Source organism: Arachis ipaensis, chromosome B6, assembly GCF_059453495.1.
Source record: "Arachis ipaensis isolate K30076 ecotype BB chromosome B6, ASM5945349v1, whole genome shotgun sequence".
NCBI classification, from domain to species: Eukaryota; Viridiplantae; Streptophyta; class Magnoliopsida; order Fabales; family Fabaceae; genus Arachis; species Arachis ipaensis.
This window is the reverse complement of record NC_142441.1, coordinates 66,190,016-66,203,138: the sequence shown is the minus strand read 5'-3', so window position 1 is coordinate 66,203,138 and position 13,123 is coordinate 66,190,016. Positions and strand designations below refer to the sequence as shown.

General features: G+C 45.5%; 41 non-coding genes across 41 annotated transcripts; all 41 read right to left on the bottom strand.

Moving 5' to 3' along the window:
• Positions 1–114: 114 nt before the first annotated feature.
• Positions 115–233, bottom strand: LOC148558464 (5S ribosomal RNA). The gene has a single exon (XR_015890532.1). It is a non-coding gene; the product is annotated as a 5S ribosomal RNA (ribosomal RNA).
• A 197-nt stretch (positions 234–430) lies between these two features.
• Positions 431–549, bottom strand: LOC148558463 (5S ribosomal RNA). Its single transcript, XR_015891890.1, has one exon. It is a non-coding gene; the product is annotated as a 5S ribosomal RNA (ribosomal RNA).
• A 193-nt stretch (positions 550–742) lies between these two features.
• Positions 743–861, bottom strand: LOC148558462 (5S ribosomal RNA). Its single transcript, XR_015889248.1, has one exon. It is a non-coding gene; the product is annotated as a 5S ribosomal RNA (ribosomal RNA).
• A 192-nt stretch (positions 862–1,053) lies between these two features.
• On the bottom strand, positions 1,054–1,172 carry LOC148558461 (5S ribosomal RNA). Its single transcript, XR_015891156.1, has one exon. It is a non-coding gene; the product is annotated as a 5S ribosomal RNA (ribosomal RNA).
• Positions 1,173–1,366: 194 nt separating this feature from the next.
• Positions 1,367–1,485, bottom strand: LOC148558460 (5S ribosomal RNA). Its single transcript, XR_015890531.1, has one exon. It is a non-coding gene; the product is annotated as a 5S ribosomal RNA (ribosomal RNA).
• Positions 1,486–1,682: 197 nt separating this feature from the next.
• On the bottom strand, positions 1,683–1,801 carry LOC148558459 (5S ribosomal RNA). Its single transcript, XR_015891889.1, has one exon. It is a non-coding gene; the product is annotated as a 5S ribosomal RNA (ribosomal RNA).
• Positions 1,802–1,994: 193 nt separating this feature from the next.
• LOC148558458 (5S ribosomal RNA) lies at positions 1,995–2,113 on the bottom strand. The gene has a single exon (XR_015891888.1). It is a non-coding gene; the product is annotated as a 5S ribosomal RNA (ribosomal RNA).
• Positions 2,114–2,306: 193 nt separating this feature from the next.
• On the bottom strand, positions 2,307–2,425 carry LOC148558457 (5S ribosomal RNA). Its single transcript, XR_015891887.1, has one exon. It is a non-coding gene; the product is annotated as a 5S ribosomal RNA (ribosomal RNA).
• Positions 2,426–2,622: 197 nt separating this feature from the next.
• Positions 2,623–2,741, bottom strand: LOC148558456 (5S ribosomal RNA). The gene has a single exon (XR_015890183.1). It is a non-coding gene; the product is annotated as a 5S ribosomal RNA (ribosomal RNA).
• A 196-nt stretch (positions 2,742–2,937) lies between these two features.
• On the bottom strand, positions 2,938–3,056 carry LOC148558455 (5S ribosomal RNA). The gene has a single exon (XR_015891885.1). It is a non-coding gene; the product is annotated as a 5S ribosomal RNA (ribosomal RNA).
• Positions 3,057–3,281: 225 nt separating this feature from the next.
• Positions 3,282–3,400, bottom strand: LOC148558454 (5S ribosomal RNA). The gene has a single exon (XR_015889247.1). It is a non-coding gene; the product is annotated as a 5S ribosomal RNA (ribosomal RNA).
• A 193-nt stretch (positions 3,401–3,593) lies between these two features.
• On the bottom strand, positions 3,594–3,712 carry LOC148558453 (5S ribosomal RNA). Its single transcript, XR_015891155.1, has one exon. It is a non-coding gene; the product is annotated as a 5S ribosomal RNA (ribosomal RNA).
• A 194-nt stretch (positions 3,713–3,906) lies between these two features.
• LOC148558452 (5S ribosomal RNA) lies at positions 3,907–4,025 on the bottom strand. The gene has a single exon (XR_015890530.1). It is a non-coding gene; the product is annotated as a 5S ribosomal RNA (ribosomal RNA).
• A 197-nt stretch (positions 4,026–4,222) lies between these two features.
• Positions 4,223–4,341, bottom strand: LOC148558451 (5S ribosomal RNA). Its single transcript, XR_015891884.1, has one exon. It is a non-coding gene; the product is annotated as a 5S ribosomal RNA (ribosomal RNA).
• Positions 4,342–4,534: 193 nt separating this feature from the next.
• LOC148558450 (5S ribosomal RNA) lies at positions 4,535–4,653 on the bottom strand. Its single transcript, XR_015891883.1, has one exon. It is a non-coding gene; the product is annotated as a 5S ribosomal RNA (ribosomal RNA).
• A 193-nt stretch (positions 4,654–4,846) lies between these two features.
• On the bottom strand, positions 4,847–4,965 carry LOC148558449 (5S ribosomal RNA). The gene has a single exon (XR_015891882.1). It is a non-coding gene; the product is annotated as a 5S ribosomal RNA (ribosomal RNA).
• A 196-nt stretch (positions 4,966–5,161) lies between these two features.
• Positions 5,162–5,280, bottom strand: LOC148558448 (5S ribosomal RNA). The gene has a single exon (XR_015890182.1). It is a non-coding gene; the product is annotated as a 5S ribosomal RNA (ribosomal RNA).
• Positions 5,281–5,475: 195 nt separating this feature from the next.
• LOC148558447 (5S ribosomal RNA) lies at positions 5,476–5,594 on the bottom strand. The gene has a single exon (XR_015891881.1). It is a non-coding gene; the product is annotated as a 5S ribosomal RNA (ribosomal RNA).
• A 195-nt stretch (positions 5,595–5,789) lies between these two features.
• Positions 5,790–5,908, bottom strand: LOC148558446 (5S ribosomal RNA). Its single transcript, XR_015890181.1, has one exon. It is a non-coding gene; the product is annotated as a 5S ribosomal RNA (ribosomal RNA).
• A 194-nt stretch (positions 5,909–6,102) lies between these two features.
• On the bottom strand, positions 6,103–6,221 carry LOC148558445 (5S ribosomal RNA). The gene has a single exon (XR_015889641.1). It is a non-coding gene; the product is annotated as a 5S ribosomal RNA (ribosomal RNA).
• Positions 6,222–6,422: 201 nt separating this feature from the next.
• On the bottom strand, positions 6,423–6,541 carry LOC148558444 (5S ribosomal RNA). Its single transcript, XR_015888908.1, has one exon. It is a non-coding gene; the product is annotated as a 5S ribosomal RNA (ribosomal RNA).
• A 234-nt stretch (positions 6,542–6,775) lies between these two features.
• LOC148558443 (5S ribosomal RNA) lies at positions 6,776–6,894 on the bottom strand. Its single transcript, XR_015891880.1, has one exon. It is a non-coding gene; the product is annotated as a 5S ribosomal RNA (ribosomal RNA).
• A 193-nt stretch (positions 6,895–7,087) lies between these two features.
• Positions 7,088–7,206, bottom strand: LOC148558442 (5S ribosomal RNA). The gene has a single exon (XR_015889691.1). It is a non-coding gene; the product is annotated as a 5S ribosomal RNA (ribosomal RNA).
• Positions 7,207–7,398: 192 nt separating this feature from the next.
• Positions 7,399–7,517, bottom strand: LOC148558441 (5S ribosomal RNA). The gene has a single exon (XR_015891879.1). It is a non-coding gene; the product is annotated as a 5S ribosomal RNA (ribosomal RNA).
• A 229-nt stretch (positions 7,518–7,746) lies between these two features.
• LOC148558440 (5S ribosomal RNA) lies at positions 7,747–7,865 on the bottom strand. The gene has a single exon (XR_015888745.1). It is a non-coding gene; the product is annotated as a 5S ribosomal RNA (ribosomal RNA).
• A 223-nt stretch (positions 7,866–8,088) lies between these two features.
• Positions 8,089–8,207, bottom strand: LOC148558439 (5S ribosomal RNA). The gene has a single exon (XR_015888906.1). It is a non-coding gene; the product is annotated as a 5S ribosomal RNA (ribosomal RNA).
• Positions 8,208–8,421: 214 nt separating this feature from the next.
• Positions 8,422–8,540, bottom strand: LOC148558438 (5S ribosomal RNA). Its single transcript, XR_015888891.1, has one exon. It is a non-coding gene; the product is annotated as a 5S ribosomal RNA (ribosomal RNA).
• A 209-nt stretch (positions 8,541–8,749) lies between these two features.
• LOC148558437 (5S ribosomal RNA) lies at positions 8,750–8,868 on the bottom strand. Its single transcript, XR_015891878.1, has one exon. It is a non-coding gene; the product is annotated as a 5S ribosomal RNA (ribosomal RNA).
• A 242-nt stretch (positions 8,869–9,110) lies between these two features.
• Positions 9,111–9,229, bottom strand: LOC148558436 (5S ribosomal RNA). The gene has a single exon (XR_015889806.1). It is a non-coding gene; the product is annotated as a 5S ribosomal RNA (ribosomal RNA).
• Positions 9,230–9,447: 218 nt separating this feature from the next.
• On the bottom strand, positions 9,448–9,566 carry LOC148558435 (5S ribosomal RNA). The gene has a single exon (XR_015889396.1). It is a non-coding gene; the product is annotated as a 5S ribosomal RNA (ribosomal RNA).
• A 209-nt stretch (positions 9,567–9,775) lies between these two features.
• LOC148558434 (5S ribosomal RNA) lies at positions 9,776–9,894 on the bottom strand. Its single transcript, XR_015888570.1, has one exon. It is a non-coding gene; the product is annotated as a 5S ribosomal RNA (ribosomal RNA).
• Positions 9,895–10,086: 192 nt separating this feature from the next.
• LOC148558433 (5S ribosomal RNA) lies at positions 10,087–10,205 on the bottom strand. Its single transcript, XR_015890121.1, has one exon. It is a non-coding gene; the product is annotated as a 5S ribosomal RNA (ribosomal RNA).
• A 193-nt stretch (positions 10,206–10,398) lies between these two features.
• On the bottom strand, positions 10,399–10,517 carry LOC148558432 (5S ribosomal RNA). Its single transcript, XR_015888801.1, has one exon. It is a non-coding gene; the product is annotated as a 5S ribosomal RNA (ribosomal RNA).
• A 195-nt stretch (positions 10,518–10,712) lies between these two features.
• LOC148558431 (5S ribosomal RNA) lies at positions 10,713–10,831 on the bottom strand. The gene has a single exon (XR_015888569.1). It is a non-coding gene; the product is annotated as a 5S ribosomal RNA (ribosomal RNA).
• A 194-nt stretch (positions 10,832–11,025) lies between these two features.
• On the bottom strand, positions 11,026–11,144 carry LOC148558430 (5S ribosomal RNA). Its single transcript, XR_015889385.1, has one exon. It is a non-coding gene; the product is annotated as a 5S ribosomal RNA (ribosomal RNA).
• Positions 11,145–11,338: 194 nt separating this feature from the next.
• Positions 11,339–11,457, bottom strand: LOC148558429 (5S ribosomal RNA). Its single transcript, XR_015888568.1, has one exon. It is a non-coding gene; the product is annotated as a 5S ribosomal RNA (ribosomal RNA).
• Positions 11,458–11,650: 193 nt separating this feature from the next.
• LOC148558428 (5S ribosomal RNA) lies at positions 11,651–11,769 on the bottom strand. Its single transcript, XR_015890120.1, has one exon. It is a non-coding gene; the product is annotated as a 5S ribosomal RNA (ribosomal RNA).
• Positions 11,770–11,960: 191 nt separating this feature from the next.
• Positions 11,961–12,079, bottom strand: LOC148558427 (5S ribosomal RNA). The gene has a single exon (XR_015888800.1). It is a non-coding gene; the product is annotated as a 5S ribosomal RNA (ribosomal RNA).
• A 193-nt stretch (positions 12,080–12,272) lies between these two features.
• On the bottom strand, positions 12,273–12,391 carry LOC148558426 (5S ribosomal RNA). The gene has a single exon (XR_015889524.1). It is a non-coding gene; the product is annotated as a 5S ribosomal RNA (ribosomal RNA).
• A 223-nt stretch (positions 12,392–12,614) lies between these two features.
• On the bottom strand, positions 12,615–12,733 carry LOC148558425 (5S ribosomal RNA). Its single transcript, XR_015891877.1, has one exon. It is a non-coding gene; the product is annotated as a 5S ribosomal RNA (ribosomal RNA).
• Positions 12,734–12,928: 195 nt separating this feature from the next.
• Positions 12,929–13,047, bottom strand: LOC148558424 (5S ribosomal RNA). Its single transcript, XR_015889497.1, has one exon. It is a non-coding gene; the product is annotated as a 5S ribosomal RNA (ribosomal RNA).
• Between the last annotated feature and the right edge of the window lie 76 nt (positions 13,048–13,123).

The window sequence follows — 13,123 nt, the reverse complement described above, 5'->3', positions numbered from 1 at the left end:
TGGGAGCTTGCCTAAAGTCAGGTCATTGAGACTCGCTTTAACAAAACTGTGCAAGATAGCGCCGTTTAAAGAACGAGGGTAAGCACGACGTAAAAAAAAAAAAAAAAAAAAAAAGAGGTGCAACACGAGGACTTCCCAGGAGGTCACCCATCCTAGTACTACTCTCGCCCAAGCACGCTTAACTGTGGAGTTCTGATGGGATCCGGTGAATTAGTGCTGGTATGATCGCACCTATTAAAATATGCGCACAAAATTATCATATGCATGTCTCGCGACGTAGGGTAAGTCGAGTTGCAAATCCCTGCGGGGCCCGTGGGAGCTTGCCTAAAGTCAGGTCATTGAGACTCGCTTTAACAAAACTGTGCAAGATAGCGCCGTTTAAAGAACGAGGGTAAGCACGACGTAAAAAAAAAAAAAAAAAAAAAAAAAAGAGGTGCAACACGAGGACTTCCCAGGAGGTCACCCATCCTAGTACTACTCTCGCCCAAGCACGCTTAACTGCGGAGTTCTGATGGGATCCGGTGCATTAGTGCTGGTATGATCGCACCTATTAAAATATGCGCACATAATTATCATATGCGTGTCTTGCGACGTAGGGTAAGTCGAGCTGCGAATCCCTGCGGGGCCCGTGCGAGCTTGCCTAAAATGAGGTCATTGAGACTCGCTTTAGCTAAACTATTCAAGATATCGCCGTTTAAAGAACGAGGGTAAGCACGACGTAAAAAAAAAAAAAAAAAAAAAAGAGGTGCAACACGAGGACTTCCCAGGAGGTCACCCATCCTAGTACTACTCCCGCCCAAGCACGCTTAACTGCAGAGTTCTGATGGGATCCGGTGCATTAGTGCTGGTATGATCGCACCTATTATAATATGCGCACATAATTATCATATGCGTGTCTTGCGACGTAGGGTAAGTCGAGCTGCGAATCCCTGCGGGGCCCGTGCGAGCTTGCCTAAAATGAGGTCATTGAGACTCGCTTTAGCTAAACTATTCAAGATAGCGCCGTTTAAAGAACGAGGGCAAGCACGACGTAAAAAAAAAAAAAAAAAAAAAGAGGTGCAACTCGAGGACTTCCCAGGAGGTCACCCATCCTAGTACTACTCTCGCCCAAGCACGCTTAACTGTGGAGTTCTGATGGGATCCGGTGAATTAGTGCTGGTATGATCGCACCTATTAAAATATGCGCACAAAATTATCATATGCATGTCTCGCGACGTAGGGTAAGTCGAGTTGCAAATCCCTGCGGGGCCCGTGGGAGCTTGCCTAAAGTCAGGTCATTGAGACTCGCTTTAACAAAACTGTGCAAGATAGCGCCGTTTAAAGAACGAGGGTAAGCACGACGTAAAAAAAAAAAAAAAAAAAAAAAGAGGTGCAACACGAGGACTTCCCAGGAGGTCACCCATCCTAGTACTACTCTCGCCCAAGCACGCTTAACTGTGGAGTTCTGATGGGATCCGGTGAATTAGTGCTGGTATGATCGCACCTATTAAAATATGCGCACAAAATTATCATATGCATGTCTCGCGACGTAGGGTAAGTCGAGTTGCAAATCCCTGCGGGGCCCGTGGGAGCTTGCCTAAAGTCAGGTCATTGAGACTCGCTTTAACAAAACTGTGCAAGATAGCGCCGTTTAAAGAACGAGGGTAAGCACGACGTAAAAAAAAAAAAAAAAAAAAAAAAAAGAGGTGCAACACGAGGACTTCCCAGGAGGTCACCCATCCTAGTACTACTCTCGCCCAAGCACGCTTAACTGCGGAGTTCTGATGGGATCCGGTGCATTAGTGCTGGTATGATCGCACCTATTAAAATATGCGCACATAATTATCATATGCGTGTCTTGCGACGTAGGGTAAGTCGAGCTGCGAATCCCTGCGGGGCCCGTGCGAGCTTGCCTAAAATGAGGTCATTGAGACTCGCTTTAGCTAAACTATTCAAGATATCGCCGTTTAAAGAACGAGGGTAAGCACGACGTAAAAAAAAAAAAAAAAAAAAAAGAGGTGCAACACGAGGACTTCCCAGGAGGTCACCCATCCTAGTACTACTCTCGCCCAAGCACGCTTAACTGCGGAGTTCTGATGGGATCCGGTGCATTAGTGCTGGTATGATCGCACCTATTAAAATATGCGCACATAATTATCATATGCGTGTCTTGCGACGTAGGGTAAGTCGAGCTGCGAATCCCTGCGGGGCCCGTGCGAGCTTGCCTAAAATGAGGTCATTGAGACTCGCTTTAGCTAAACTATTCAAGATATCGCCGTTTAAAGAACGAGGGTAAGCACGACGTAAAAAAAAAAAAAAAAAAAAAAGAGGTGCAACACGAGGACTTCCCAGGAGGTCACCCATCCTAGTACTACTCTCGCCCAAGCACGCTTAACTGCGGAGTTCTGATGGGATCCGGTGCATTAGTGCTGGTATGATCGCACCTATTAAAATATGCGCACATAATTATCATATGCATGTCTCGCGACGTAGGGTAAGTCGAGTTGCGAAACCCTGCGGGGCCCGTGCGAACTTGCCTAAAATGAGGTCATTGAGACTCGCTTTAGCTAAACTATTCAAGATAGCGCCGTTTAAAGAACGAGGGCAAGCACGACGTAAAAAAAAAAAAAAAAAAAAAAAAAAGAGGTGCAACACGAGGACTTCCCAGGAGATCACCCATCCTAGTACTACTCTCGCCCAAGCACGCTTAACTGCGGAGTTCTGATGGGATCCGGTGAATTAGTGCTGGTATGATCGCACCTATTAAAATATGCGCACAAAATTATCATATGCATGTCTCGCGACGTAGGGTAAGTCGAGTTGCAAATCCCTGCGGGGCCCGTGGGAGCTTGCCTAAAATCAGGTCATTGAGACTCGCTTTAACAAAACTGTGCAAGATAGCGCCGTTTAAAGAACGAGGGTAAGCACGACGTAAAAAAAAAAAAAAAAAAAAAAAAAGAGGTGCAACACGAGGACTTCCCAGGAGGTCACCCATCCTAGTACTACTCTCGCCCAAGCACGCTTAACTGCGGAGTTCTGATGGGATCCGGTGCATTAGTGCTGGTATGATCGCACCTATTAAAATATGCGCACATAATTATTATATGCATGTCTCGCGATGTAGGGTAAGTCGAGTTGCGAAACCCTGCGGGGCCCGTGCGAACTTGCCTAAAATGAGGTCATTGAGACTCGCTTTAGCTAAACTATTCAAGATAGCGCCGTTTAAAGAACGAGGGCAACCACGACGTAAAAAAAAAAAAAAAAAAAAAAAAAAAAAAAAAAAAAAAAAAAAAAAAAAAAAAGAGGTGCAACACGAGGACTTCCCAGGAGGTCACCCATCCTAGTACTACTCCCGCCCAAGCACGCTTAACTGCAGAGTTCTGATGGGATCCGGTGCATTAGTGCTGGTATGATCGCACCTATTATAATATGCGCACATAATTATCATATGCGTGTCTTGCGACGTAGGGTAAGTCGAGCTGCGAATCCCTGCGGGGCCCGTGCGAGCTTGCCTAAAATGAGGTCATTGAGACTCGCTTTAGCTAAACTATTCAAGATAGCGCCGTTTAAAGAACGAGGGCAAGCACGACGTAAAAAAAAAAAAAAAAAAAAAAGAGGTGCAACTCGAGGACTTCCCAGGAGGTCACCCATCCTAGTACTACTCTCGCCCAAGCACGCTTAACTGTGGAGTTCTGATGGGATCCGGTGAATTAGTGCTGGTATGATCGCACCTATTAAAATATGCGCACAAAATTATCATATGCATGTCTCGCGACGTAGGGTAAGTCGAGTTGCAAATCCCTGCGGGGCCCGTGGGAGCTTGCCTAAAGTCAGGTCATTGAGACTCGCTTTAACAAAACTGTGCAAGATAGCGCCGTTTAAAGAACGAGGGTAAGCACGACGTAAAAAAAAAAAAAAAAAAAAAAAGAGGTGCAACACGAGGACTTCCCAGGAGGTCACCCATCCTAGTACTACTCTCGCCCAAGCACGCTTAACTGTGGAGTTCTGATGGGATCCGGTGAATTAGTGCTGGTATGATCGCACCTATTAAAATATGCGCACAAAATTATCATATGCATGTCTCGCGACGTAGGGTAAGTCGAGTTGCAAATCCCTGCGGGGCCCGTGGGAGCTTGCCTAAAGTCAGGTCATTGAGACTCGCTTTAACAAAACTGTGCAAGATAGCGCCGTTTAAAGAACGAGGGTAAGCACGACGTAAAAAAAAAAAAAAAAAAAAAAAAAAGAGGTGCAACACGAGGACTTCCCAGGAGGTCACCCATCCTAGTACTACTCTCGCCCAAGCACGCTTAACTGCGGAGTTCTGATGGGATCCGGTGCATTAGTGCTGGTATGATCGCACCTATTAAAATATGCGCACATAATTATCATATGCGTGTCTTGCGACGTAGGGTAAGTCGAGCTGCGAATCCCTGCGGGGCCCGTGCGAGCTTGCCTAAAATGAGGTCATTGAGACTCGCTTTAGCTAAACTATTCAAGATATCGCCGTTTAAAGAACGAGGGTAAGCACGACGTAAAAAAAAAAAAAAAAAAAAAAGAGGTGCAACACGAGGACTTCCCAGGAGGTCACCCATCCTAGTACTACTCTCGCCCAAGCACGCTTAACTGCGGAGTTCTGATGGGATCCGGTGCATTAGTGCTGGTATGATCGCACCTATTAAAATATGCGCACATAATTATCATATGCGTGTCTTGCGACGTAGGGTAAGTCGAGCTGCGAATCCCTGCGGGGCCCGTGCGAGCTTGCCTAAAATGAGGTCATTGAGACTCGCTTTAGCTAAACTATTCAAGATATCGCCGTTTAAAGAACGAGGGTAAGCACGACGTAAAAAAAAAAAAAAAAAAAAAAGAGGTGCAACACGAGGACTTCCCAGGAGGTCACCCATCCTAGTACTACTCTCGCCCAAGCACGCTTAACTGCGGAGTTCTGATGGGATCCGGTGCATTAGTGCTGGTATGATCGCACCTATTAAAATATGCGCACATAATTATCATATGCATGTCTCGCGACGTAGGGTAAGTCGAGTTGCGAAACCCTGCGGGGCCCGTGCGAACTTGCCTAAAATGAGGTCATTGAGACTCGCTTTAGCTAAACTATTCAAGATAGCGCCGTTTAAAGAACGAGGGCAAGCACGACGTAAAAAAAAAAAAAAAAAAAAAAAAAGAGGTGCAACACGAGGACTTCCCAGGAGATCACCCATCCTAGTACTACTCTCGCCCAAGCACGCTTAACTGCGGAGTTCTGATGGGATCCGGTGAATTAGTGCTGGTATGATCGCACCTATTAAAATATGCGCACAAAATTATCATATGCATGTCTCGCGACGTAGGGTAAGTCGAGTTGCAAATCCCTGCGGGGCCCGTGGGAGCTTGCCTAAAATCAGGTCATTGAGACTCGCTTTAACAAAACTGTGCAAGATAGCGCCGTTTAAAGAACGAGGGTAAGCACGACGTAAAAAAAAAAAAAAAAAAAAAAAAGAGGTGCAACACGAGGACTTCCCAGGAGGTCACCCATCCTAGTACTACTCTCGCCCAAGCACGCTTAACTGCGGAGTTCTGATGGGATCCGGTGCATTAGTGCTGGTATGATCGCACCTATTAAAATATGCGCACATAATTATCATATGCATGTCTCGCGACGTAGGGTAAGTCGAGTTGCGAAACCCTGCGGGGCCCGTGCGAACTTGCCTAAAATGAGGTCATTGAGACTCGCTTTAGCTAAACTATTCAAGATAGCGCCGTTTAAAGAACGAGGGCAAGCACGACGTAAAAAAAAAAAAAAAAAAAAAAAAGAGGTGCAACACGAGGACTTCCCAGGAGATCACCCATCCTAGTACTACTCTCGCCCAAGCACGCTTAACTGCGGAGTTCTGATGGGATCCGGTGAATTAGTGCTGGTATGATCGCACCTATTAAAATATGCGCACAAAATTATCATATGCATGTCTCGCGACGTAGGGTAAGTCGAGTTGCAAATCCCTGCGGGGCCCGTGGGAGCTTGCCTAAAATCAGGTCATTGAGACTCGCTTTAACAAAACTGTGCAAGATAGCGCCGTTTAAAGAACGAGGGTAAGCACGACGTAAAAAAAAAAAAAAAAAAAAAAAGAGGTGCAACACGAGGACTTCCCAGGAGGTCACCCATCCTAGTACTACTCTCGCCCAAGCACGCTTAACTGCGGAGTTCTGATGGGATCCGGTGCATTAGTGCTGGTATGATCGCATCTATTAAAATATGCGCACATAATTATCATATGCATGTCTTGCGACGTAGGGTAAGTCGAGCTGTGAATCCCTGCGGGGCCCGTGCGAGCTTGCCTAAAATGAGGTCATTGAGACTCGCTTTAGCTAAACTATTCAAGATAGTGCCGTTTAAAGAACGAGGGTAGGCACGACGTAAAAAAAAAAAAAAAAAAAAAAAAAAAAAAGAGGTGCAACACAAGGACTTCCCAGGAGGTCACCCATCCTAGTACTACTCTCGCCCAAGCACGCTTAACTGCGGAGTTCTGATGGGATCCGGTGCATTAGTGCTGGTATGATCGCACCTATTATAATATGCGCACATAATTATCATATGCATGTCTTGCGACGTAGGGTAAGTCGAGCTGCGAATCCCTGCGGGGCCCGTGCGAGCTTGCCTAAAATGAGGTCATTGAGACTCGCTTTAGCTAAACTATTCAAGATAGTGCCGTTTAAAGAACGAGCGTAGGCACGACGTAAAAAAAAAAAAAAAAAAAAAAAAAAAAAAAAAAAAAAAAAAAAAAAAAAAAAAAAAAAAAAAGAGGTGCAACACGAGGACTTCCCAGGAGGTCACCCATCCTAGTACTACTCTCGCCCAAGCACGCTTAACTGCGGAGTTCTGATGGGATCCGGTGCATTAGTGCTGGTATGATCGCACCTATTAAAATATGCGCACATAATTATCATATGCATGTCTCGCGACGTAGGGTAAGTCGAGTTGCTAAACCCTGCGGGGCCCGTGCGAACTTGCCTAAAATGAGGTCATTGAGACTCGCTTTAGCTAAACTATTCAAGATAGCGCCGTTTAAAGAACGAGGGCAAGCACGACGTAAAAAAAAAAAAAAAAAAAAAAGAGGTGCAACACGAGGACTTCCCAGGAGGTCACCCATCCTAGTACTACTCTCGCCCATGCACGCTTAACTGCGGAGTTCTGATGGGATCCGGTGAATTAGTGCTGGTATGATCGCACCTATTAAAATATGCGCACAAAATTATCATATGCATGTCTCGCGACGTAGGGTAAGTCGAGTTGCAAATCCCTGCGGGGCCCGTGGGAGCTTGCCTAAAATCAGGTCATTGAGACTCGCTTTAACAAAACTGTGCAAGATAGCGCCGTTTAAAGAACGAGGGTAAGCACGACGTAAAAAAAAAAAAAAAAAAAAAGAGGTGCAACACGAGGACTTCCCAGGAGGTCACCCATCCTAGTACTACTCTCGCCCAAGCACGCTTAACTGCGGAGTTCTGATGGGATCCGGTGCATTAGTGCTGGTATGATCGCACCTATTAAAATATGCGCACATAATTATCATATGCATGTCTTGCGACGTAGGGTAAGTCGAGCTGCGAATCCCTGCGGGGCCCGTGCGAGCTTGCCTAAAATGAGGTCATTGAGACTCGCTTTAGCTAAACTATTCAAGATAGTGCCGTTTAAAGAACGAGGGTAGGCACGACGTAAAAAAAAAAAAAAAAAAAAAAAAAAAAAAAAAAAAAAAAAAAAAAAAAAAAAAAAAAGAGGTGCAACACGAGGACTTCCCAGGAGGTCACCCATCCTAGTACTTCTCTCGCCCAAGCACGCTTAACTACGGAGTTCTGATGGGATCCGGTGCATTAGTGCTGGTATGATCGCACCTATTATAATATGCGCACATAATTATCATATGCATGTCTTGCGACGTAGGGTAAGTCGAGCTGCGAATCCCTGCGGGGCCCGTGCGAGCTTGCCTAAAATGAGGTCATTGAGACTCGCTTTAGCTAAACTATTCAAGATAGTGCCGTTTAAAGAACGAGGGTAGGCACGACGTAAAAAAAAAAAAAAAAAAAAAAAAAAAAAAAAAAAAAAAAAAAAAAAAAAAAGAGGTGCAACACAAGGACTTCCCAGGAGGTCACCCATCCTAGTACTACTCTCGCCCAAGCACGCTTAACTGCGGAGTTCTGATGGGATCCGGTGCATTAGTGCTGGTATGATCGCACCTATTATAATATGCGCACATAATTATCATATGCATGTCTTGCGACGTAGGGTAAGTCGAGCTGCGAATCCCTGCGGGGCCCGTGCGAGCTTGCCTAAAATGAGGTCATTGAGACTCGCTTTAGCTAAACTATTCAAGATAGTGCCGTTTAAAGAACGAGCGTAGGCACGACGTAAAAAAAAAAAAAAAAAAAAAAAAAAAAAAAAAAAAAAAAAAAGAGGTGCAACACGAGGACTTCCCAGGAGGTCACCCATCCTAGTACTACTCTCGCCCAAGCACGCTTAACTGCGGAGTTCTGATGAGATCCGGTGCATTAGTGCTGGTATGATCGCACCTATTATAATATGCGCACATAATTATCATATGCATGTCTTGCGACGTAGGGTAAGTCGAGCTGCGAATCCCTGCGGGGCCTGTGGGAGCTTGCCTAAAATCAGGTCATTGAGACTCGCTTTAGCTAAACTATTCAAGATAGTGCCGTTTAAAGAACGAGCGTAGGCACGACGTAAAAAAAAAAAAAAAAAAAAAAAAAAAAAAAAAAAAAAGAGGTGCAACACGAGGACTTCCCAGGAGGTCACCCATCCTAGTACTACTCTCGCCCAAGCACGCTTAACTGCGGAGTTCTGATGGGATCCGGTGCATTAGTGCTGGTATGATCGCACCTATTATAATATGCGCACATAATTATCATATGCATGTCTTGCGACGTAGGGTAAGTCGAGCTGCGAATCCCTGCGGGGCCCGTGCGAGCTTGCCTAAAATGAGGTCATTGAGACTCGCTTTAGCTAAACTATTCAAGATAGCGCCGTTTAAAGAACGAGGGTAAGCACGACGTAAAAAAAAAAAAAAAAAAAAAAAAAAAAAAAAAAAAAAAAAAAAAAAAAAAAAAAAAAAAAAAAAAAAAAAGAGGTGCAACACGAGGACTTCCCAGGAGGTCACCCATCCTAGTACTACTCTCGCCCAAGCACGCTTAACTGCGGAGTTCTGATGGGATCCGGTGCATTAGTGTTGGTATGATCGCACCTATTAAAATATGCGCACATAATTATCATATGCATGTCTCGCGATGTAGGGTAAGTCGAGTTGCGAAACCCTGCGGGGCCCGTGCGAAATTGCCTAAAATGAGGTCATTGAGACTCGCTTTAGCTAAACTATTCAAGATAGCGCCGTTTAAAGAACGAGGGCAAGCACGACGTAAAAAAAAAAAAAAAAAAAAAAAAAAAAAAAAAAAAAAAAAAAAAAAGAGGTGCAACACGAGGACTTCCCAGGAGGTCACCCATCCTAGTACTACTCCCGCCCAAGCACGCTTAACTGCGGAGTTCTGATGGGATCCGGTGCATTAGTGCTGGTATGATCGCACCTATTATAATATGCGCACATAATTATCATATGCGTGTCTTGCGACGTAGGGTAAGTCGAGCTGCGAATCCCTGCGGGGCCCGTGCGAGCTTGCCTAAAATGAGGTCATTGAGACTCGCTTTAGCTAAACTATTCAAGATAGCGCCGTTTAAAGAACGAGGGTAAGCACGACTTAAAAAAAAAAAAAAAAAAAAAAAAAAAAAAAAAAAAAAGAGGTGCAACACGAGGACTTCCCAGGAGGTCACCCATCCAAGTACTACTCTCGCCCAAGCACGCTTAACTGCGGAGTTCTGATGGGATCCGGTGCATTAGTGCTGGTATGATCGCACCTATTAAAATATGCGCACATAATTATCATATGCATGTCTCGCGACGTAGGGTAAGTCGAGTTGCGAAACCCTGCGGGGCCCGTGCGAACTTGCCTAAAATGAGGTCATTGAGACTCGCTTTAGCTAAACTATTCAAGATAGCGCCGTTTAAAGAACGAGGGCAAGCACGACGTAAAAAAAAAAAAAAAAAAAAAGAGGTGCAACTCGAGGACTTCCCAGGAGGTCACCCATCCTAGTACTACTCTCGCCCAAGCACGCTTAACTGCGGAGTTCTGATGGGATCCGGTGAATTAGTGCTGGTATGATCGCACCTATTAAAATATGCGCACAAAATTATCATATGCATGTCTCGCGACGTAGGGTAAGTCGAGTTGCAAATCCCTGCGGGGCCCGTGGGAGCTTGCCTAAAGTCAGGTCATTGAGACTCGCTTTAACAAAACTGTGCAAGATAGCGCCGTTTAAAGAACGAGGGTAAGCACGACGTAAAAAAAAAAAAAAAAAAAAAAGAGGTGCAACACGAGGACTTCCCAGGAGGTCACCCATCCTAGTACTACTCTCGCCCAAGCACGCTTAACTGCGGAGTTCTGATGGGATCCGGTGCATTAGTGCTGGTATGATCACACCTATTAAAATATGCGCACATAATTATCATATGCGTGTCTTGCGACGTAGGGTAAGTCGAGCTGCGAATCCCTGCGGGGCCCGTGCGAGCTTGCCTAAAATGAGGTCATTGAGACTCGCTTTAGCTAAACTATTCAAGATAGCGCCGTTTAAAGAACGAGGGTAAGCACGACGTAAAAAAAAAAAAAAAAAAAAAAAAGAGGTGCAACACGAGGACTTCCCAGGAGGTCACCCATCCAAGTACTACTCTCGCCCAAGCACGCTTAACTGCGGAGTTCTGATGGGATCCGGTGCATTAGTGCTGGTATGATCGCACCTATTAAAATATGCGCACATAATTATCATATGCATGTCTCGCGACGTAGGGTAAGTCGAGTTGCAAATCCCTGCGGGGCCCGTGGGAGCTTGCCTAAAGTCAGGTCATTGAGACTCGCTTTAACAAAACTGTGCAAGATAGCGCCGTTTAAAGAACGAGGGTAAGCACGACGTAAAAAAAAAAAAAAAAAAAAAAAGAGGTGCAACACGAGGACTTCCCAGGAGGTCACCCATCCTAGTACTACTCCCGCCCAAGCACGCTTAACTGCGGAGTTCTGATGGGATCCGGTGCATTAGTGCTGGTATGATCGCACCTATTATAATATGCGCACATAATTATCATATGCGTGTCTTGCGACGTAGGGTAAGTCGAGCTGCGAATCCCTGCGGGGCCCGTGCGAGCTTGCCTAAAATGAGGTCATTGAGACTCGCTTTAGCTAAACTATTCAAGATAGCGCCGTTTAAAGAACGAGGGTAAGCACGACGTAAAAAAAAAAAAAAAAAAAAAAAGAGGTGCAACACGAGGACTTCCCAGGAGGTCACCCATCCAAGTACTACTCTCGCCCAAGCACGCTTAACTGCGGAGTTCTGATGGGATCCGGTGCATTAGTGCTGGTATGATCGCACCTATTAAAATATGCGCACATAATTATCATATGCATGTCTCGCGACGTAGGGTAAGTCGAGTTGCGAAACCCTGCGGGGCCCGTGCGAACTTGCCTAAAATGAGGTCATTGAGACTCGCTTTAGCTAAACTATTCAAGATAGCGCCGTTTAAAGAACGAGGGCAAGCACGACGTAAAAAAAAAAAAAAAAAAAAAAGAGGTGCAACTCGAGGACTTCCCAGGAGGTCACCCATCCTAGTACTACTCTCGCCCAAGCACGCTTAACTGCGGAGTTCTGATGGGATCCGGTGAATTAGTGCTGGTATGATCGCACCTATTAAAATATGCGCACAAAATTATCATATGCATGTCTCGCGACGTAGGGTAAGTCGAGTTGCAAATCCCTGCGGGGCCCGTGGGAGCTTGCCTAAAGTCAGGTCATTGAGACTCGCTTTAACAAAACTGTGCAAGATAGCGCCGTTTAAAGAACGAGGGTAAGCACGACGTAAAAAAAAAAAAAAAAAAAAGAGGTGCAACACGAGGACTTCCCAGGAGGTCACCCATCCTAGTACTACTCTCGCCCAAGCACGCTTAACTGCGGAGTTCTGATGGGATCCGGTGCATTAGTGCTGGTATGATCACACCTATTAAAATATGCGCACATAATTATCATATGCGTGTCTTGCGACGTAGGGTAAGTCGAGCTGCGAATCCCTGCGGGGCCCGTGCGAGCTTGCCTAAAATGAGGTCATTGAGACTCGCTTTAGCTAAACTATTCAAGATAGCGCCGTTTAAAGAACGAGGGTAAGCACGACGTAAAAAAAAAAAAAAAAAAAAAAGAGGTGCAACACGAGGACTTCCCAGGAGGTCACCCATCCTAGTACTACTCCCGCCCAAGCACGCTTAACTGCGGAGTTCTGATGGGATCCGATGCATTAGTGCTGGTATGATCGCACCTATTATAATATGCGCACATAATTATCATATGCGTGTCTTGCGACGTAGGGTAAGTCGAGCTGCGAATCCCTGCGGGGCCCGTGCGAGCTTGCCTAAAATGAGGTCATTGAGACTCGCTTTAGCTAAACTATTCAAGATAGCGCCGTTTAAAGAACGAGGGTAAGCACGACGTAAAAAAAAAAAAAAAAAAAAAAAAAAAAAAAAAAAAAAAAAAAAAAAAAAAAGAGGTGCAACACGAGGACTTCCCAGGAGGTCACCCATCCTAGTACTACTCTCGCCCAAGCACGCTTAACTGCGGAGTTCTGATGGGATCCGGTGCATTAGTGCTGGTATGATCGCACCTATTAAAATATGCGCACATAATTATCATATGCATGTCTCGCGACGTAGGGTAAGTCGAGTTGCGAAACCCTGCGGGGCCCGTGCGAACTTGCCTAAAATGAGGTCATTGAGACTCGCTTTAGCTAAACTATTCAAGATAGCGCCGTTTAAAGAACGAGGGCAAGCACGACGTAAAAAAAAAAAAAAAAAAAAAAAAGAGGTGCAACACGAGGACTTCCCAGGAGATCACCCATCCTAGTACTACTCTCGCCCAAGCACGCTTAACTGCGGAGTTCTGATGGGATCCGGTGCATTAGTGCTGGTATGATCGCACCTATTATAATATGCGCACATAATTATCATATGCATGTCTTGCGACGTAGGGTAAGTCGAGCTGCGAATCCCTGCGGGG